Here is a 23287-nt window from a genome sequence, read left to right as displayed (position 1 = left end):
GTATGAATATTGATATGATTATTGGTCCAAACAGATTGCGATTGTGCTGTGTATGGACTTTGAGTGGGTGTGGACCTTGGATTGATTGCTTAGAGGTAAGCTTTCGTGTCCTCAGTTTAGCCATTGTTGGTTCCACCATACCCCATGGAAGGATGGTTTATATGCATGATGTGTTTTCATGTATTGATTTTAAAATGTTGTTGAGCTGTTATGTGAAAGTGCCTTATAATATGCATGTGTTGTTGCACCTAGACGGTAAGCTTGTGTATGTAGGAGACATGCCATAGGGTGATTCTGTGGGTGGGTGCAAGTGGTGTTTTGCACTAATGTAGGTAATAGACGTATGTAAATCCTGCATTTCTCTGGCCAGTAGAATAGTTGACACACATGGCATGATTAGTCTGCTGCATTGCACTAATTTTGGAACTTATATTATATTACTGCTTTTGAACTTATATTGCACATGTAAGTGAGCTTGGGGTGGAGAAATCCTTGAGAACCCCTTGCCTTACTGAGATTTCTGTTTAGAGATCTCACCCCACGTTTGAGGCACATATTTCAGGTTCAGGTATCTCAGGGGTTGAGACCTTGGGCGGCAGGAGGCCGGAGCTGATGTAATATGCTAGTTGTTATTACTGTTATGATTGGATGTTGATATGTTCTATCTTTATGATTCTATTTGTATTGTTGAGATTCTGTTGGGCTTTGTTGCCTTATTTGGTGAGCATGGGGGTTGTCCATGCCACATTGATTAACTTTGTCTTATTTGGATTCGAGTTGTAGTAATGTATCAGGATTATATCTGGACGTGTTGTAGATCCGTGACTTAGATACTCACCTATTTATTCTATGAGATTATTCAATGTAGATAGTTGTTTATTTGCAATTACATACAGGCAATGTTTTATGAAAATGGATTAAGTAATCAACTTGGTAAAATTAATGACGTCATAATTGAAAAGAAAAGGTTATTCCGCATTTTAATTAAGCGTGGCTTAATACGATGACATGATAACAAACTGGGTATACACGGGGTGTTACACCATTGGTTGTTATTCAACAAGAATTTGGTAAGTTATGGACTTATGCTCATAATTATTTTTCATTGATTGGATAGTCATTTAATTAATGGTTTTGATTGATTTCAATAATTGATTGAAATGGTTGACTTGTATAGATCAATTTTGTGGTATAAGTGTTTATTGATTGGATTACTTACCGGACAAGAAAGCTTGGCAAGAGGAGGTTTGCTTTCAGGTAAACTTATGATCTTGGGGTTAATCCCCTTGTATGTTCAACCATACTCCACTGGAAGGAATGGTTGGATGATGTGATTTATGATACCGATTGTCAAATAGTATGCTCATGCATTTGATTGGATGTGATAATTATATGTATGGTATACTATGTGTATTTGTGATCTATGACCAGCTGATAATTGTGATTGGAACCTCCCATGGGAATAGTAATGACCTCCACAGTGGGTATGGTAATGACCTTCGTGAGTTGGTATTTGGAATGGGTATGGTATTAAGAGCTCCATGTGGAAATGTGCTTGGTTGTATAATGTATGACTTACTACTCTTTTGTTATTATTTATGCACATTGAGTGAACCATTGGGTGGAGTGACCCCCATGACCTTTGTTTTACTGAGATTTGTAATATCACCCCATGTTTGGAGGACAACCATTTCAGGTACTGTTGATGGAGCTGGAGGTTATGGACATTTGATATTTTAGGATGCCATGTCATATTTCGATGTTAGCATATGTTGATTTAATTGGAGTTAGCACATGAAAATGATGATGTAGTATTATTTTGATGCATGCCTTGTTTAGGGTTTTGTTCATGTGGTGTTTTGCCTAAGTTCAAGTTATATTTAGGACATTGGTCATCTTTATGTTGATTTTGGTATAGTGATTTGTATAGGCTTTAATGATTATGTAATATTTATATTTTATCAAGTGATGTAATTTCAATTATATTCAGAAATCATGGAATTGGAATAGGCATGAAATGGATGTGGTAAAATGCTAAGTGTTAGAAGTGGTAACTTAAGTTGTAAATAACCAGATGGATGATAACTTATGGAATAAGAAATGATCATACTTGATAATTATTGTGGATGTAAGTGATCCCTTGTTTGTTGGGAAATGAATGGTCATTCTTGATGAATCAAAGTGATGATGTGGATGCAACGTACACTTGATGATCCCACGTCAACATAGTTTTGATGATAACAAAGAGGAATGTTCAAAGACGAAGCAACATCCAAAAAGAAACTCAAGCAAATGAGAAAGCATGCAAGCACCAAGTCTCAAGCATCAATCCAAGTCCAAAATCTCAAATGGTATATTTATTTAGGACTTAGGAAAAATGTGTAAAGGTGTATAGATACTAAGCATTGCATGAGCTCAAGGTCATTCATCACTCATATATTTCAAAAGCATGCATCCTTAAAGAAGTGTCAAAACAAAAGGTTTGATTTGTCCAAAATTGATTTGAAAAAGGTACCTACATGATTTAAACACTTCAAGACAGTTTCCATAACCAACTTCATGAATTACAAGTCATAGAAACCTTTTTAAAAGAAAAGAAACTCAGAATTCGAGCAAAAAGGATGCTGCCATGAAATATCCGGATATTGCACTGAAAATATCTGGATATCAATATTCGGATATGAGCCCGATAAATATCCGGATATGTACGGATTACAACGGCTAGAAACGGCTAGTTTTCAAAGGAGGTGTCAATATAAATACCCACATCAGTCATGATTAACAGTACACGAATATAGATCATTTATTGAACCTTTATTACTCATTCTAGCTCATTATTGCTCATTAATTGCTTACTTTACTCATTGCATACACTTGAGCTCATCTTTCCTTTGAAGCTATACATCTCTTAGTTCTTCAATTTGTGCAATCTGTACTTTGAGAGTACTTAACCACTTTTAATCACCTCAATCTTACTTCTTGATTTGAGAGGGGAGTGAACCCTATACTTGAGAGGTCACCAAATTCTTAAGTACATTTGGAGTGAAAAATTGTGAGGCATCAAGAGCCCGAAGTCTTGAAAGGTTGTAGAGGTTTGCCAAGCACCCTCAAGCTTGATAGTTAGTGAAAAGAATTGATCGAGCGACTTCAGTCTGGACGTAGGTCACTGTAAGAACCCGCAACGTTAATTAAGGCATTTAATTAATTAATTATGCAAAAATAGGAAATGATTCCATAATTGCCCCTAATAATTATTTATGAGGCTTAATAATCATATTAAGTGATTAAGAATGCTGAAAGTCGCTTTTCGGAAGAAAAGTACAGATAGCGGTTCTGCTAGTCGGTATAAATGCGTGCCGAAAAAGTATCCCGGAAAATTAAATTAAGTGCATGATAATTACTAGAATAATATGTAGGACTTGTAAAACGAGTTTCAAGTCCAAATAATGAGAACTGGTGCTAGAAACCGGTACTGGCTTTGAAAAGCGCGTACCAGAAAGTTGCTCAGAAAAATATAAGAAAAATATGTTAATTCTTAGAAAATTATTTAGTTTCATAATCCAAAGTTTGGGATTAAAATGCTAAGCGTAGCAATTAAAGTTAATACTGTGCGTTTATGTGTTAAATCTCTATAAATAGGCACACTGGCCCTAAACCCTAGGCACTCAGAATTGTCTACGTGACTTGGTGGCTGACTTGCAACTTATACATTGTTCCATTTCCTTCCCTTCCATTTCTTGAGCAAGCTTTCACCTTTGAGGCTTGTTCTTTCATTTAAACACTTGGTGAAGGTGAAGGTTGGTCTTGGGACTGCATTGGGGTGCTGTTTCTGAGTTAGAGAACCTGTGTGAGGGAGTTTGAAGAGTTGTGGTTGCTGTTCTTGAGGGGTGTGACCTTTTGTTGGAACTTTGATGCTCCAAGATGCCTTCTTGTTGAGTGAAAGACCTACCTTCTTGTTCATTTTCGTGCATCTTCCTTGAGTTAGACTTGAGGGGCTGTGTTGAGCTCCAAGAGCACCTCCATTCTGAGTTTTGAGCCTTGGTATGTTGTACCAACCTTTAACTTGAGTTTTAAGGCTTAAAAATGGAAGCTTGATGCATGTTAAGGTTAAAAGATGATAACTTGTTGTTGGGTAAGGCTTAACACACCTAGAAATGCATGATTAAGTGTATAAAATCGGTAAAAAGGGAACCTTTAAGGGATATCTTCACGAAAATGCAGAAACTGCATTCTGTCGTGAAATATTCGGATATTTGTCGAACAGATATCCAGATATTGGATATCCGGATATGTGAATTTGTATATATCCGGATATGGCCCCGAGGAATATCCGGATATTTTGGGATTTCGCAGAACAGTAGCTGTGCTGTGTGTACAGTAGGCTATTGGGGGTTTGTGGACCCTAGTTTGATGAAGTTGAACTTCTGTATGTATTGGTCTAAGCCAGAATCATTGGATTAAGGGCTTGTGGCTTTGTTAGAAGCTTTAAGACTTGAAAACGTAATGAAAAGGCGTTGTCTTTATTTTGTATGCATGTGGTACATGTTTATTGATTTATATTTGGTCCATATCAGATTGTGATCTGCTGTGATTGGACTTTGAGCTTGTGGCATTGGATAGCTAGCTTAGAGGTAAGCTTTGTTGTGGTTCCACCATGTCCCATGGGAATATGGTATATGCATGCTGTGTTACATGCTTTTGATGTTTTGGAAATGCTGTTGAGCTATTATATGTTAGTGCCTTGTTGATATGCATGGAGGTGTTCCACCTATACGGTAAGCCTGAGTATGTAGAACATACAAGAGGGTGAGGCTGTGGGTGAGGTGCAAGCGGTGTTCCTTGTACTACATGTAGGGAATAGACGTATTCCTACATTTCTCTACCCAGTAGATAGTGATTACACACATGCCATAGATATCTGTTGAACTACATAGTTTTGGAACTGATAATGATATAAATGCTTTTGAACTTATATTGCATATGTAAGTGAGCTTGGGGTGGAAGATCCTTGAGGACCCCTTGCCTTACTGAGATTTCTAGTTTAGAGATCTCACCCCACGTTTGGGGAATGCTTATTTCAGGGTCAGGTAATGTTGAGACCTCAGGCGGCAGGAGGCCGAAGCTGAGTTAGATTGCTGTTATATTATGCTGCCATGATTGGATGCTGGATTTGCATGCTGCTTTTATGTTTATAGCTTCAGTTTATGTTTTGGAGTTTTATGTTGAGACTTGTTGTTTACTATGTTTATTTGATGAGCATGGGGATTGTCCATGACACATAGTATTATTATGTCTTGTTTATGTCTTGAGTCTTTTGGAGTTGTAATAATGTATCAGGATATTGTCCGGATTACTTGATGTAATGCCGTGATTTAGATACACACTTTATCTATATATTGAGGTATTTCAGTAGATGTCTTATTGCAATTTCACATACAGGCGATATTTTATGAAATTGATTAAGTAATCAAGTTGGTAATTGATAATGACGTCATAATTGAAAAGAAAAAGAATATTCCGCATTTTTAATTAAGCACCGCTTAATACGATGTAATGTTAATATTCCGAGTCTACACGGGGTGTTACAGTCACGGTGGTGGTGACCGAACCAGGATACATCTAGTTTGCAATTTCTCTAACATTTACCTCCTTACTTTATTATTGAAATTGCATCTTTAGATTGTCTTTATCCATTCGCTTACTTACTTTGTTAATCTCTACACTTGCTCTCAAACTTAGATTTTTTCTTATTAAGTCACTTTATTAAAGAAATAGTCTTTAAAATATCTAAGGAGGCACTTTGCGAAAAGATTTTGTAAAACTCAATTCACTCCCCCTCTTGAGTGTTGAAACCACTTGTCCAACAATTCTATGTCAATTAGGTACAAGATTTGAATTAATGACATTATATGGAAAATACAAACCAAGGCCGTCAAATATTATATAGAACTTAGAAATCACTTCTAACTTTAGAAAATCATAACTCACTCAATTCTTTGTCGTTTGAGGTGTGTGAGATATGAAAATAAAGCTTAGGATGTCTACTACCATTTCATAAGATATGGGACATTTATGGATAGTAAATCATTCCCATATATTGAATGTGTGAGGACTGCTCAAAACCACAGGCAGATTTCCGACTTCCGGATAACGACTTTAAATTAGCATATCTCCTTCATTTTTAATCGAAACAAGGTAGATCATTTGTCAAATTAAAGCTATAGAAGTCTAGTTTCTCGTGTAAAATTTTGAGAATAAATTGGGTGATATAAGTACCCATTTTAGGTTTTCTGTTTCGCTGCCTTGTTCCTGTGCAGGCGATTTATTACAGGCAGTTTATATAGAGATGTCTTAAGTTATATAGATCCGTTTGAGGCGTGTAATATGAGATTGGAAAGATTGAGAGGTTCAGACTAATATACCAAAAGATGAGAATATATAGTCTTGTAGATCATTCCTAGTTTAGGAAAAACCAAAGACTGTCAGTGTTGGATTTAGTAAAAGTGTGAATTTAGCTTTGTTGGTTTATAGGAATCACATGGCAACAATAAATAAGTAATGTATGATATGTATAAGTTAGATTTAATTATTCCGCAATTATGTATGAGTTATAATTACAATTTTGAATTTTGTTAAATACAGAATTGATTTTAAAACGAAAAACGTTGTTCATTAAAAATAAAAAAGTTTTATCGTATTTTAATTCAGCTACTATGATTGTAACTGTATTTAATACTATATGTAATAATAATATACTAGTGTACAACGAGCTATTATATAAATCTAATGGCCATAATTAATTCAGCGTAAATATGCACTTGACTCTTACTCCCTCTCGCGATCTGTTTTTTCTTTACGAGGCAACCTCCATTCCAATTGCTCCCTAGCCATTTTTTACATATCCGCAACTACGACTCCGTTAAAATGCATTCTCTTAATCTCTCTGCTAGCTTATGCTTTGTCAGTGGCCTCTTTTAGATTCCCTTTATGTTCTTATTCACCCAACAAATTAGCCTTTAAATTATTTTTGTTTAAATTATTTTTATTTTGTTTTGGATTATTGGCATTTTCGATTCTGACTTTTCAAAATCTGTGCACCAGACATCACTTGAGAGCTGACAACTCTAAGAATAAAAATGCCAACTATATTGCAATTTCTAATATCACACGCAAAATGAGTTTCAGAATTTTTTAATTTTTTTCACGAGAATAAAAGGAATGAGCAATACATACTCCAAAGAACATCACGTTTGAATTTCTTATAGGGATTCTTCAAAAATGAGTTTGTTCCAAGTTGAACAAATAACATAGGTCTCATATTATGCAACAGCTTTTTTTTTAATACGGTTGGATATTTGCCTGTTCTGGCTCACCATTTTGTCATTACAGATATGATAGCTTTTTTTGCTTGTAGAATTGTAGTTTGTTTATACAAAATTAATTTGAATTATTAAGGAAGTGCTATATGGTTGGAACTTGATGTATAATTATATGATATGGATACTATACAAAGATTTATAAACAGAACTAAATTTAAGCATATTTGTACACAAAAGCTTATTTTTGCACGTTTTCTAACGAAGCCTTAATGGAATTGATGGCAAAGAAGGCAAGCATATTGTAGTGTATTCAAACAATAAAAAATGCAGCTTAATTCAATAATTAAGCTAAAGGTCAAGAAAAAATGTCAATGCTACCTTTGTTCAAAGACATATAGCAATAGCTTTATCTAACAAAGAGCATTATATGGACTAGTTTTAAGCAAGCTTAATAAGGCTATAATTATGTTATATTGGAATATTGTTAGTGCCTATATGAGAGTTTAGAAATTAAGAATTTGTATCTTCTTGCCCAGCAATATGTATAATTTTTCATGTTTCAAAAGTTATATATCCCCGTCGTATTGGAATATTCTTGATGAATAATAATGTGAAGGACAACTATTTTGGAAGATGAGAATTCAACAAATATTTGTTATAAAATTTTAGATGAACTTGTACAGTTTGAAAGATAAGCTATAAGCGATACAACAGCAATAAAAACCAACCAAAATACTCATTAACTTAAAATCAACCAGTTATTAGGATCCTAAGAACATATTCGGTTAAGAGATATACTAAATAGATACAATTATATTGAGTGTCATATGAATTGTAGCTCAAGTGGTCATCTCAACCTGCAAGCTTTATATTTGTTTTTTATGATGTTTAAATGTAGTCTCATAGCTTCTTTCTATCATTTGACTTGATTACTTCACCAACACCTTGTAGTTTCCATTTTATTTGATCACCTATGTATTTTCCATTTCACCAAAAACTAAAGACTAGAATAATCCAAGGCACATTAACTGTTACTTCTGTCCAAACAGGAAAATAAATGACAACCAATTAACAAACTTTAGCTTAAGCTAGTTGATCAATAGTAAAACTTCAACTCATATAAGAGTATACAAGTACTCAAGAGTCATTAAATTGGAAGAGCTAATAAATGAAAATAATTATAGCAAATTAATGACTTGCTGAAAATAATATTAATTCAGATTTGCACAACCTGATATTAATAATGGAATACTTCAATTCTTAATACCACAATCAAAAAATGTGATTAATTTGCAGTAATAAATGTCAATTGGTGACTATAATATGAAAGTGCCAGAGGTAAATAATTCATTAATATATTTACTTTTGATAGTCACTCACTTCCCAACTTTTCTAGGTTTAGCTATACAATAATTTCGCATACTTTGACAATAAGATCCAATGCTAAAGCATTCTTTTAGATAAGGCCACCAAATCTTGCACCATCCAAGGAAAACGTACAACAAATAGAACAAAAGGGAGGGAAGAAGCTAACTTCTGCATTTTAGTTTTGGTTGAAGAAGTAACAAGCTACCCATTGTTGTTAATACAATTTATCTTAACCAACATAATTAAAGATTATTAAAAGATAAGATAGATGACTTGTCAAACTAATTAATAGCAAAGTCAAAATTGGTGAGGTAAAAGAGTGATTAGTTAATCTTCTTCCTGACATATCACTTAGCCAATATACATTTTTGACATCGAAGCAAGTGTCCACTTTAGTGTTCATGGTTCATTTAACAGATATTATAATACAAGAAAAATGAAGCAAACCAATAGCAATAAAAGAGATGAACTATGTTGTCACGCAGATTATCCCAAGGATTAATAATAAACCCTTCACCCATGATGATTATGACGGGTGTTTGACGTGTATGGAGTTTTTTTTATTTAAATTTACGAATTTGGTATTTGATTTTGAAATATTACTCTTTGGGGTCTTTAAGTTTCGGAGGGGGATCCCCACGGCTCTAGATGACGCACGCCTACTCCTGCGGCACTCATTTAACGTTTTCTGTTTTGTTTTTTTCTGGAGAGAGAGCCGCCTAGACCCCCCAGCGGCAGTAATTGATTTTTTGAACGGTCCTCTTTCCTCATTATCCCAACGGTCACGAATTATTAATGTTGTTAACAATCATGGGTTCTATGCCAGAGTTAGTACTATTTGTTTTTTAAATTTTTGATAGAATATATTAATTATTTTTAACAGTTGAAAAGAAATTTGTTCATTTAGATACGATAGGTGCACAGCTGAAAAGGAACCCCTGTGTGTGCTGCAAAACATGCAAAGCCGAAATGGTATATTGTTAGTATTACATTTTAACTTTTTCGCTTAGTTTGCACATTACTATCATAGGCATGGTCCAGATTTATAAATATTAACTTTTAAGACAAGATTTTTGGGGTGAGAGCTTTCATAGTCCCTGTTAAAAAGACATTATAATATCACTTTTTTTTAATAGCTTTATAACTTCAATAAAAAACTTCCCTTTTAAAAACACAATGCTACAAGACCAAACTTAACTGGAAAGCCTTTTAAACTTCTCTGTAAGAGGGGAGCACTTAGCATCATTGCAACCTAACAAATAAAAAAACATTGTCTCCAAGTTATAAAACATTGTCTCCAAGCTGTAGGAGGGGAAGGAATATGAGGAACTCTCCAGTATGAATCCAGAACACGTCCCAAGTAGTGAATGTTCCATTTCCTCTTCACTTGATCGTAAAATAGGAGAATCAGAATCCCCAAGCTTATCACTGTCAGCCTGCACAACCATATATAATTCATGAATTTTTTTTTTACAAAACTTACTTGAATAAATAAGCATGGAGAGACAAAAATTTAGATGCAAATAACCATAAGATACATCACCAACGATAACGGTGCTGCAAGGAAACATCATCTTCTTCATCTTCTTCATTGTGATCTAAACAAAGAATTTATCAAATCTTCAGCATCCAATTAACTTCCATAAAGACATTATTTGTAGAACAAAAAGCTCTTCCTTTAAAAGTTCGAACATATAACTTTTATGCATTCAACCGACTGGTTACCATCCAAATCTTCAATTGCATGTCCACCCTCATCATTTAAGTTACTAATTTCAACCTACAATCAACATCAAACATCAGATGTTAAATTGCTTCTAACAAAAAAACTAGCTAAATCAAATGCTTAACCAATTGAAAGAGAAAAAATTCATTTTAATATAACCACAAAAAAATTATGTCAAATGACTTACATGTTTCTTCTTCTTCTTTTTTAAATCTGAAAATGAACTTTCAGCCACATCAGAGACTGGAATATAACAGCTAAATGAACATGACTTCATTTTTTAGTAGATATGTATGGAAACCACAAATATTCAGTCATACAAACAAAATCTATAGTTTGATTTAGCCTGGGGAAATGTTCTCATCCCTCTCTGATAGGATAAACAAACTTTAACTTCTAATATACAATTAAGCATGCATTGTTGGACAAAATTAAAGGCCTTACCTTCTAGTTTTCCATGCTTTATTTCACTTGACGAGCTATATTATCACCTCTTCATTTATATACAATTGAAACGAAAATACTTGGATCATCATTTTATCTAACTGAAAAGCAAAAATTGTAACGAAAATACTTGGAACAACTTTATATACAATTGAACACTAAAACTTTAATTGTATGTGCAGTTTTTTTTGTTTTCTCATTATTTTCTGTCCCTTCGTCCAATTTGCTCAGCATTTGGCAAACAGCTACTACAAGTTAAAGGCCAGCCCTTAAACCACCTAAAAAAAATTGTATGAACCAATTTTTTTTAAAGACTGGTAAGATCACTTCATGTAATGCCGCACTCTCAGAACTACGAACTTGGGTTAAGGTATATATTTTCATTAGGTAGTTCATCCAAAAATTTATCCCACTAAAACATGAAACACTATGGTGAGTAAATCAAAGTACTTACTCGAGCAAGAATCCTGCATTTACTCAAGTAAATGGCTGAGATGAAGCTAATTTATGGACCAAGACACCTTACATCATTCATGGCATTCAAATTCTCATTTCAACATTGCTAACTCCTACTCATATACTATATATATATGTCATATACTATATTTCTATGTATGCATCCATGACCTAAGACTTGAAGGAAAGAAATTATGATAATTGCTATTGTAAGTTATTCGAAATTCAATATATAAGTTATATTAGGCATTCTGCCCAAGGACTGAAAACAGCTTCACTGGTATTTCAGGCACACCAACATCATATTTAAGCACGGGATCATATCTAGAAAATACATTATTCCATTTCTTCCCTTTAACAAAATTTTCAAGGAAAAGCTTCTAAACATAGGGCTTCGAGCCATTTACCAAAACTTAAAGAGTTCACTCATGTTTTTAGGCTATGGTAAGAAAAGAAAAAGGATATTTGTCTTCGTTCGAAACATAAACTGTTAGAAACGCAAGGTTTTAGCTATAAAGTGCAATCTATCCAATGACCTAAAACATGGCTATGTAGTGCTGTAGTGCACTAAACCTAACAAATAACTGAGACAGATTTTGCTTATCACATCTGTGAAAGATAACACTAAACCCATTGATCCATAAATTGTAGTCAAAGAGAATGAGTTACCTGCTACGTTTGTCTAAGAAATTAGAGGTTCATTCCATAATCAGAGACACCATTGATAAGGTTCTTGTCCTCCGATTTGGTCGCGCCTCTGCCCCTAGCTGTCTCCAGCTCCACGAAATTGTAGATTGGAAAGAAGAAAACAGAGATTAGCTCCCTGTCTGCCTCCAATTTCATTCGAACAAATCAGTTTTCGTTTTTTTTATTTTTCATTCGGAGAAGTAAACAGGATTCATAGATTGGGGTTAAAAAAATTGATAAATTAGTGTCGATGGGGGGTGAGGGCGGCACTTGTTTAAAATGAAAATATATTAAGTGCCGATGCGGAGAATGCGCGGCACTGAGTTAGCAGAGAGAAACAAAAAAATACAATTACAAGAGTGCCGCATGGGTGAGGGGGCGTCATTTAGATACGCTGGCCCCATCCCCCGGCACTTGAAGACCCCAACTCGTAATTTCAACCATTCAGATACTGAATTGGTAAATTTAAACGAAAAAAGTCCCAATGTGGTCAAAGAGCCTGATTATGACTATTATGAATTTCTAATGAATTCTGATTAATGTGAGTTGCTGATAATGTTGGTTGATATGGGTTTCTGGAAAAATGGTGAGAAACAATTGATAGATAGTTAATTGCCAGAAAGGGAGTATGCGATCATGTGTGAGTATGATTATATCACAGTGTGAATTAATAAAACTATATTGTTAATTAACAAGTGACTGTATGGTGTTGGCTATGTTTCGTATATAAAATGTTACGCAGGAAGTGAACTCGTGGGTGGAGACTTCTCTATAAATTCCGAGCTTACTGAGATTGTTGAATCTTACCCATTTGGGAAACATATATCAAGTACATCTGCAGTTGATGCTTGTGTTAGAGGCAAGAAGCCGGTGAGAGATGATTAGTATGGTTTACTGGAGTAAAATGATAGATGCATATTTTGCTGACTGTCTGTATTCATGTTTTGATATGATCCGTGTATGATCAGACAGATGTATATAGTGTAAACATTCTTTTGGAAAGGCCTATGTAGCCTATGTATGTATTTGTATAGAACTAACAGATATATGTATCTGCATGTACATATTTATGTGTTACATTAAAGGAAATGGCACAGAGCCATCTTTTGATGTTTGTTCATATATTGAATGGAATGATTATTGTGTCTATCAGGTGTTATGAATATTGTGGGAGTATGTTCCCTAAATAAGTCTAATAAACAGTGGTTATGTTGTCAAATTTTATAGAAAACGTAGTGGAATTACCTATGACCTTGGAGAGTCATATCTCATTCAGTTCTTAGTCAAATGAGACGTGTGAGCTATCATTTTAAAGCTTAGGATGTCTTGTGTTGTCCTAATATATGGGACTATTATAAGTCATAAATGTTGTCCAATTTTCAGTTAGGCCATAACTGCCAGTTTTGCAAATTTAAAGGATAGCCTTTGTCTGCCATTTTTGAAATTCAATATCATTTTAATTTCTTATCAAAACAAGGCTTAAATATATCAAATTAAAGGTCTAAGAGTATACTATATCATATTAAAATTTGGGATTAAACAAATTTGTAGAACTCTCGTTGTTACAAAAGCAGTGAAGGTACTTAGAGATGCTATTCGGTATGTGCTGACAGTTTTGAAAATAATTAACTTACGGCGAGCATATTTGAAGCTATATAACTTCAAATTAGGCTTATAATACCTTGTTGGAAAGCTTAGATAGTCTAGTTTAACATACTGAAATATGGAAATTTATGGACATGTAGTTCATGTCCAATTTTGAAAATACCATGACTAACTCTAGTCCGAAAATCGTGTAAATGTGTATTTCAGCTATGTTGGTTTATGGAAACCTCTTAGCAATCTTAGATATGTATTGTATGATATTTAAGCAATAGAAATTATATTTTCGCAATTGAATTTGAGTTATGATCATACTATGGGAATTGACTTAAATACAGTTGTTTTAAATATATAATGTTCTTAAAATGGAAAAAGTTTTACCCTACATCAATTCAAATAGCGTGATTGTAACTGCGCTTAATATCATATGTAATGATAACATGCCGGTCTGAAACAGGGTGTTACACGATAGTCTGCAAAATTGAATGTGCCAATAAATGAAAACAAAAGAAAAATAATTTAATATCTAATTTTTTACACGAATCAAGAACACAAGGGATTACATACCAAGATAAAGAAAGATTTTGCATGAAAAAGCGGAAGACGACAGAAAGGTTACGAGGATGGAGTTCGATGGAGTGGTGTCGAAAGGTCGCCAAGGAGAAACAAGAATGGAGGTTGCATAGTAAAATAAGAGATTTAAGAAAAAGCAAATCAATCCTGTGAGGAGTTAGAGTCACGTGCTCACTTATGCTGAATCAACTTTCGCCATTAGATTTAAGTAGGATGAAGGGTTGAGATTGAGTGTAAGATTAAAAGTATTATATTAGTGTAATATATATATATATATATATATATATATATATATATATATATAGGTGTAATATATATATGAGAAAAATATTTCTTAAGCTGTTTGAGATATATTTATCTCCTGTTATCTCAAAACTACGTCGTTCTGTTTATTTATTTCCTTATATTAATTTATTCACCATTGAATAGTTATGATTCTCTTTTTCTCTCTCTTCCTTTATCACCGTTGATCCTCTTTTATATGGTTATGATTTAGTGGCCGGAGATAAAGTTATCTCAAGAAGCTTGAGAAATGATAAGTTATATATATATATATATATATATATATATATATATATATATATATATATATATGAAGAGATCTTTTGACTCCGGTGTAAGACTTAGAAGTTTTAGTCCTCATCTTAACGGTTGATTTTCGTCCATATAATGGTTACAGTTTATTGAGTTATATCAATTAATTAATTATTAATTTCAAATAAATGGCAACCATTAGATAGACGAAAATCAACGGCTGAGATATGGAGTCTTACTTCTAAACCTTGCACCGAAGTCAAAAGAACTCTTTTATGTATATATATATAGGGCTTATCATTTCTCAAGCTGCCGGAGATAACTTTATCTCCGGCTACTAAATCATAACCGTACAAAGATGGATAAATGGTGATAAAGGAAGAAAGAGAAAAAGGGAATCATAATCATTCAAAGGTGAATCAATAAATATAAGGAAATAAATAATCAAAATGACTTAGTTTTGGGGTGGCCGGAGATAAAGTTATCTCAAGCAGCTTGAGAAATATTTTTCCCATATATATATATATATATATATATATATATATATATATATATATATATAGGGGTAAATATTTCTACAGCCACTTTAGATAAGGTTATCTACAGCTACCATTTATAACTATGTTCTCCCGAGAGAACATGGTTATAACATTAAAGTTTCTTTTTTTTCTCTCTTCAGTTACTTTTCAGAACTTGTTTGCTGACGTTGAGAGAGAGAAAAAAAGTAACTTTAATGTTATAACTATAACATAGTCATAAATGGTAGTTGTAGATAACCTTATCTAAAGTGGCTGTAGAAATATTTTTTCCATATATATATATATATATATATAGGAGCTCAAATATTTTAGTAAGGTGAGTGTAAGATTGAGTGTAAGACTTCTAACTCTTACACCGGTGTAAGAGTTAGAAGTCTTACACTCAATCTTGACCATTGATCCACTTGTATCCAATGGCTCACATTACTAAAAAATTTGAGCCTTTAGATAAAAGTGGAGGAGAGAAAGGGGATTATTCAAGTTGTAAATTATGCAAATAGATAGAGAGAAAGGGGAGGAGAGAGAAAGAGTGTGGGAGGCCGTAAGGAGAAAGAAAGGGAAAAAGTGTTTATTTTATTTCGCAAATCTACATTGTTTGATGAGATTGTAATCTAACGGTATTGATAGAGTTAGGCAAATTAAGAGTAGGGGCACAATAACCTATCCCTATATATATAAGAAAAACAGTTTTCCTTATATAATGAAAACTTTTTTATATAAGGAGAACAATTTTCCTTACATAATGAAAACCTTTTTGCATATATATATAGGGTTTGTTTTTTCTGATGTTACTTCAGATAACGTTATCTAATGTTCATCAAAACGACGTCGTTTTGGGACGAAAATTGTAAGAACCTGCACCGTTAATTAAGGTAATTAATTAATTAAGTATGAGAATTAGTAAATAATTCCATAATTGACCCTAATAATTATTAAGAGGCTCTAATAATTATGATAAGTGATTAAGAATGCTGAAAGTCATTTTTCGGAAGAAAAGTGCAGATACCGGTTCTGCTAGTCAGTATAAATGCGTACCGAAAATGTATCCCGGAAAATTATGAAAAGTACATGATAATTACTATAATAATATATAGGACTTGTAAAACGAGTTTCAAGTCAAAATAATGAGAATTGGTGTCTGAACTAATACTGTCAGCGTGAAAAATGCGTACCGGAAAAGTGTTGCGAAAAAATAAAATAAATATATGAAAATTCCTAGAAAAAATATCTAGATTAAGAATCTAAAATTTTAGAGTTAAACGAAGAGCGAAATTAATTAAACTAATACTGCTAGTTTAACTTAAGAGACTATATAAATATAAAAGGAATCAAAACCCTAGCTTTTATTTTTATAACTCAGCGGCTAAGTGTGGCTTTTTAGAGTTTTTGGGATCTTAGCTTTCTATCTAAGAAAGCCTCTAAAGTTTTCATTTTTTTCTTCCTCTTTATCATTGAAACACCACCCATCCATTAAAGCTTTAGTTGTGTTGAAGGAGAACCCTTTGTTGAAGATTTGGGTGCTTTCTAAACCTCTCAAGCTTTTATTTTCTGTTGTAAAAGGAACCAAGGTAAACTTAATTATCCCTTTGTAAATTCATAATTTTGGGTATAATATTTGTTATATGTTACTGCGCTATTTTCTTCGGTTAGATGCCATTCCTTTTGTCATTTTTATATCTTTGGGCTTCTTCGATTTGGGTGAAATTACAATAAAGATTCTGCACCTTCTATAGCAATTCGATTCGGTCACTGTATACCCAATGTAGGGCATTCACGCTGGTCGAAGTGCTTTATATATATATATAAATATTTATTTTGTTCAGGAAGGCATCGAGTAAAACCATGTTTACTTTAAAGTTGTTCCAGGGAGTCGTTAGAGAAAAAGGCATGCTTTATTTTTATAGTCAGTGTTTGTATTCTTATATATATATGGGCTTTACTTCTCTCATGTTGTATGAGAGAAGCTATCTCATGTTGTGAGATAAATTAAGTGGGACCCATCAATTTTTAAAAAAAGAAAAAAGAAAGAAAAAAGAGGCACGTCTTTTTATGTGAGTGTAAAATGAGATAGGACTCTTATGTAGCATAAGAGTATAATTTCCCTATATATATATGTGTGTGTTAGTACGTTGGTTATATATATAACGTGGGTTATATATATATATTTATATATATAATAGATATATATATATATATATATAATATAGATATTATTGTGGCTATATTAATTTATAAGATAATAATTATCTACAATTAAATAAGTTAAATGATATTTTTAGAAAGGATTTCCATGTTCGAAATGAAAAAGAAAATAATATCCGATTTCCTTAGAATTTTAGAATATGTATGTTGATACTCAGTGGCGGATCCAGAAAATTAATGAAGGGTGGGCACTGTTCAAGTACATATAGATTTGGGTCTGATTTAAAACGCGACTTGCGAGCAGATGCCGGCGGGCTGGGTCTGGTTTAAATTTAGATTTGGACAGATTGCGACTCAACTTGACCGATGATGGAGAAAGAAACAAATGTTCCAACTTCTAATAACGAAGATTGTGGTTTGAAAGGAGATGAATCAGTATGTAGATGCAAACGAGCTCTCTGCTGTTAGGTTTGGATACTTAAGGTGGAAGAGAGAAAAAAAAGTTCACGAGAAAATAAAATAGAAGGAGGAAAATTAAAGGGGCAGGATATCGTAACAATCAACTAAAACTAGGGTTACCACCAATATTACTATCAATCAATTTCAGCGTTAGATCGATTATGTTTCTCCAACGATTATATTTATTTTCATCTTGTATGGTTATGATCACCATATTTAATGGAAATCATAATCATACAAAAGTGAAAATAAATATAAAGTATTAAATATCGAGAATCATAATCATACAAAGATGGAAATAAATATAATCGTTGGATCAACATAATCGATCTAACGGTGAAATTGATTGGTAGTAATATTGGTAGTAATCCTATTTGGTTATTACAATATCCTACCCAAAATTAAATTGGGAAAATTTGAACTTTAAGAGAAAAAAAATTTATATTTTTTGCATCATAATTTAAGGGTGGGCACTTGCCTCCCTTCTCTAACACTTCCATCCGCCTCTGTTGATACTATGATGGTCATTGAACCAGATCTATGAGTGCATTGGATTCTATTTGTGGTGTGGACCCTTGTGATACCGAGTTCGAGTCGGAGGGGCATACGGGTACAGGTAAGTTTTCGTGTCCTCGGTTTAGCCATGTTGTGGTTCCACCATGTCCCATGGGGGTATGGTTATATGCATGCTGTGTTACATGCTTTTGATGTTTTGGAAATGCTGTTGAGCTGTTATATGCTAGTGCCTTTATGATATGCATGTGGTGTTCCACCTATACGGTAAGCCTGAGTATGTGGTACATACAAGATGGTGAGGCTGTGGGTGAGGTGCAAGCGGTGTTCCTTGTACTCCGTGTAGTTAATAGACGTATTCCTGCATTTCTCTGGCCAGTAGAATAGTTATAACACACATGGCATGAATATCTGTTGCACTGCATAGTTTTGGAACTTATATTGAATTACTGCTTTTAGAACTTATATTGCACATGTAAGTGAGCTTGGGGTGGAAGATCCTTGAGGACCCCTTGTCTTACTGAGATTTCTGTTTAGAGATCTCACCCCACGTTTGGGGCACCATTTCAGGTTCAGGTAATGTTGGGGTTGAGACCTCAGGCGGCAGGAGGCCGGAGCTAAGTTAAATATTGCTAATTTATATGCTGACATGTTGGATGCTGGATATGCTTGCTGCTATTATGCTTTTAGCTTCATTTATGTTATGGATTATCTTGTTGAGACGCTGTTGGTTATGCTGTTGATTTGGTGAGCATGGGGATTGTCCATGCCACATAGACTTGTTTATTGTCTTGTTTTATTTGGAGTTGTATTAATGTATCAGGATATTGTTCGGACTATGTGTAGTAGATCTGTGACATAGATACTCACTTTATCTATATTATGAGGTATTTCAGTTAGATGTCTTTTTGCAATTTACATACAGGCGATGTTTTTATGAAAATGATTAAGTAATCAACTTGGCTAAGTATAATGACGTCATAATTGAAAAGAAAAAGATATTCCGCATTTTTAAATTAAGCGTGGCTTAATACGATGACATGTTAACAAACCGGGTATACACGGGGTGTTACAAAAATCATGGTATTTTTGTAATTTTAATTTATTTCAAGGATATAATAGTCTTTATCACTCTATGTAACATCCCCGTCTCGAGCCGGTTCAATTAACATACATATGATACAAACAGAAACAGCGGAAGACTTAACTTACGAAAATACGAACTAACTTTTTCTTTTTCTTTAATCCTTTTTCACATGACATATCACATTGCATACTTCTTCTAATTTAATTCTTATTTTACGGAGACGAAAATCGGACAGAGTAACCTCTGTAAATCGGACAACTGGGGATTTTTCAATCCCACACTCAAGAGTTCCTGATAGACAGTTTAAACAATATATATTTCTAGAAGTACCAGTCATGCAAATATACTCAGATACCCATCTATGGGCGCATGCTGAACTTGGCTCCGTGCCACAAATCTAATAGCATGCAATCCAATACATAACATAACTGAATACTACATAGTCATATCATCATGCCTGAATACATAAATGTACATGTATCGAATATGAACACTATGCAACAATACATCTTTTCCAAAAATACGTCTAAAACAAATAGTAGCATCCGACCACTCAGAACTCCACATCCTCATACTAGTACCTCTAGCCACGGTTAGTGTTCTTGTCCTATGAGGCTCTTCAATTAACTGTGTTCCTGAAATCATATCCCCAAACGGGGTTAGAGACGAATCTCTAGTAAACTCCAGGTTTATGGAAAACCCTCCATACCCTGGGCTCACTTCCTGCATGACAGTCAGATACATAATATACAAAACATCATATAAGCAATTATCATAACTGAACAAAGCATATATACATATCTTATCAAAGACAAACGCAGTCATTCCCAAGGGATGACCCCAAGCGAAAATCAACACACGTAACAAATATCTTTTACAAAAATCATCACAATACTCACATCAGAACAAAACGTGTTATATCAAAGATGTACGCAATCGTTCCCAAGGGATGACCCCAAGCGGAAATCAACGTACGTAACAAATATCATTTACAAAATCATCATACATATCCCATAAAACATGTCATATAATCAAATATCATAACTAAACAAAACATATACACATATCTTATCAGAAACGTACGCAGATATTCCCAAGGAAGGACCCCAAGCGGAAATCAACGCACGTGTTCCCAAAGGAGGACCCCAAGCGGAACCAGAACATATCAGAGGCGTACGCAGTCATTCCCAAGGGAGGACCCCAAGCGGAAATCAACGCACGTGTTCCCGAGGGAGGACCCCAAAGCGGAACCATAACATATCAGAGGCGTACGCAGTCATTCCCAAGGGAGGACCCCAAGCGGAAATCAACGCACGTGTTCCCGAGGGAGGACCCCAAAGCGGAACCAGAACATATCAGAGGCGTACGCAGTCATTCCCAAGGGAGGACCCCAAGCGGAAATCAACGCACGTGTTCCCGAGGGAGGACCCCAAAGCGGAACCAGAACATATCAGAGGCGTACACCATCAGTCCCGAGGGAGGACCCCAAAGCGAACATCCGGGTACTATACAATCAATGGCCAGATATTGTTACAGAAATCATACTACAGAAGTCATATCATAACAAAACATATCATATTAACACATATCAAATTAAATACATCAAAACAAAACATATCATATTATCATATAGCTCTATATGAATGCATCTATATCATATATCTCATACATATCATACAACCTGACCACAGTCCGTACACTATGGCGGAACACAAAGTAGGAGCGAACCCCATAAACATAGAGCTTACCTCTTTGAGCTTTACAATCTGCTTACTTGAAGAACAAGCTACTTATCATACTCCACGAGAATCCAAACGTTCACAGTCCCTAGGTACACCTAGAGAAGGAATTCAACATAAAACTCAATAAAATGATATAATGCCATGTAAATATACAAGACACACACTTTATTGTTTATTTTCTTTTTACTTAATCATATTAAGTCATGAGTGGGTGGTTCTTTGTTCAACAAATCCCCACAAAATTCCATATATTCACTTAGTCTTAGGATAGTCCCAAAAGGCCTTTAGAACACTCATTACTCCTCTTAGCACCTAAAAGCCTATTTTTCCCAATTTAAGGCCGAATGCCCATTACAAAGGAGCTATAAGATTTCTCTTTGTCTAGTGCCTAAACCCAAGCTTAGCCACCTATATAAATTATTTTACGCATATAAGTGTCCTCACTTTGCGAAACAATATCTCCGAACATATACCTCATTTGAAAATGGCCAAAACTCATTTTAAGGCCATACAAAGGAGCTACCTTATTTTCTTTTTTATTTCACCAAAGCGAAGGTCCATACACCTTAGAATATCATTCCACGCATAAAAGTATGCTCGCTTTGTAAAACAGTAACTCATAGCACATACTTCCTTTGAAAATGGCTAAGAGGCACATAAAGGAAATCATGTCAACTTCATGATTTCAATGCTTTACTCCATCAAATTCAAGCTTATCACACACCTCTAATCCAAGATTCGTTAATTGATATATACGACACTGTTCATCTCTACAATACTATTCATGTATGCGTCACTATTCACGTATACGACACTATTCAAAAATACGGTATTTTTAATTTTCCAAAATACATTTTCACCGTTAAAATTCTCATCTAAACACTTTTCTCAACATGAGCTAAACCTGAATTAAGCTCTAACATGCTCAATCAATCCAAATTTTTTAAAATGAAAACCTATATTCAATATTTCTCAAAACTCAAAGAAAACAAAGATTTCTTAACATGAACTTACCTAGAATGAAGGGAGAAGCTTGCTTCAAGCTCCCATGGCTTCAAGCTCCATCAAAACCCATATTTTCCATGAAATTCGAATTCTTTGGGGGAGAAGATCTCTCGAAATTTCTCACAGGTTTGGCTTTGGAACGGAGTGATTTGGAGGTCTCTAGCTCAAGTTATGAATTTTGGAAGAATTTTAATCAAAATCTCCATTTTCATTTTCTTTCCTTCGTTCTCTCTGTCTCGCGTCCGTAAAGAGAAGGGAACAGTGACTCCCTTGAGTCACTTATATAAATTCATTATACTAGCGGGTATAAGCTCATCTATCTACACACCTCCATTCATTACCAAACTTTAACCAATAGACTAGAATATTTTTCTAGTCACGTTTCTATTTTTACTTTCACTTTTAGATAACTTTATTTATCCGCATTTTTTACCTCTTAACTGTCATTTAAACTCATTTTTCACCAAAAGTGACTTTATTTCTTTTTCTTTGTAATTATCCTTCAATATTAAATCCATAATAAATGTGAGGGTCATTATATTCACCCCACCTTTTAAGGATTTTGCCCCCAAAATCACACATATAACATAACACATACCTGACGTCAAACTCAGGATAACGCTGGAGAATATCATTCTCTCGCTCTCAAGTAGCATCCTCAGAAGTCAAACTTTCCCATTGTATCTTAACCCATTGTATCTTAACCATAAGAATAACCATGTTCCTCAATACTTTCTCATCGCGAACCAGAACTTTCAGTGGTCCCACAACAAACTTCAAATCTTACTTTACCTCATTATCGTCGTGTTGAACAATGTGGGACACATCAGATACATCTCTACAAAGTTGACTGATGCGAAAAACATCATGCAAATTAGACAAATGTGGAGGTAAGGCAAGCTGATACGTCACAGGTCCGACCCTCTTTATTATCTGGTGGGGCCTTATGAACCTAGGACTTAACTTCCTCACACCTAGAGCACGCCTAAACCTGTAGTCGGAGACAAACTAATAAACACATGATTCCCTTCATAAAATTCAAAGGGTTTATGTTTCTCAATCTCTTTTACATATAATCGAGCCAACTGCTC

The 23287-nt window shown here is 34.2% G+C and overlaps 2 long non-coding RNA genes across 4 annotated transcripts; both read right to left on the bottom strand.

The window, feature by feature from the left end:
* Positions 1-9850: 9850 nt before the first annotated feature.
* LOC133302864 (uncharacterized) lies at positions 9851-12317 on the bottom strand. Of its 2 annotated transcripts, XR_009750397.1 has the most exons (6): positions 11983-12317; positions 10858-10906; positions 10601-10656; positions 10413-10467; positions 10231-10285; positions 9851-10123 (listed from the first exon to the last, which is right to left on the bottom strand). It is a non-coding gene; the product is annotated as an uncharacterized LOC133302864 (long non-coding RNA). The 2 variants fall into 2 exon arrangements; XR_009750396.1 differs by lacking the exon at positions 11983-12317 and having other exon boundaries at positions 10858-10915.
* Positions 12318-20055: 7738 nt separating this feature from the next.
* LOC133302824 (uncharacterized) lies at positions 20056-22308 on the bottom strand. Of its 2 annotated transcripts, none has more exons than XR_009750389.1 (3): positions 22206-22308; positions 21198-21286; positions 20056-20084 (listed from the first exon to the last, which is right to left on the bottom strand). It is a non-coding gene; the product is annotated as an uncharacterized LOC133302824 (long non-coding RNA). The 2 variants fall into 2 exon arrangements; XR_009750391.1 differs by having other exon boundaries at positions 20063-20172.
* Positions 22309-23287: the final 979 nt, after the last annotated feature.

Source organism: Gastrolobium bilobum, unplaced genomic scaffold, assembly GCF_033153095.1.
Source record: "Gastrolobium bilobum isolate Gb01-03AN ecotype WA unplaced genomic scaffold, APGP_CSIRO_Gbil_v1 utg16061, whole genome shotgun sequence".
NCBI classification, from domain to species: Eukaryota; Viridiplantae; Streptophyta; class Magnoliopsida; order Fabales; family Fabaceae; genus Gastrolobium; species Gastrolobium bilobum.
This window is presented reverse-complemented; position numbering and strand designations above follow the sequence as displayed.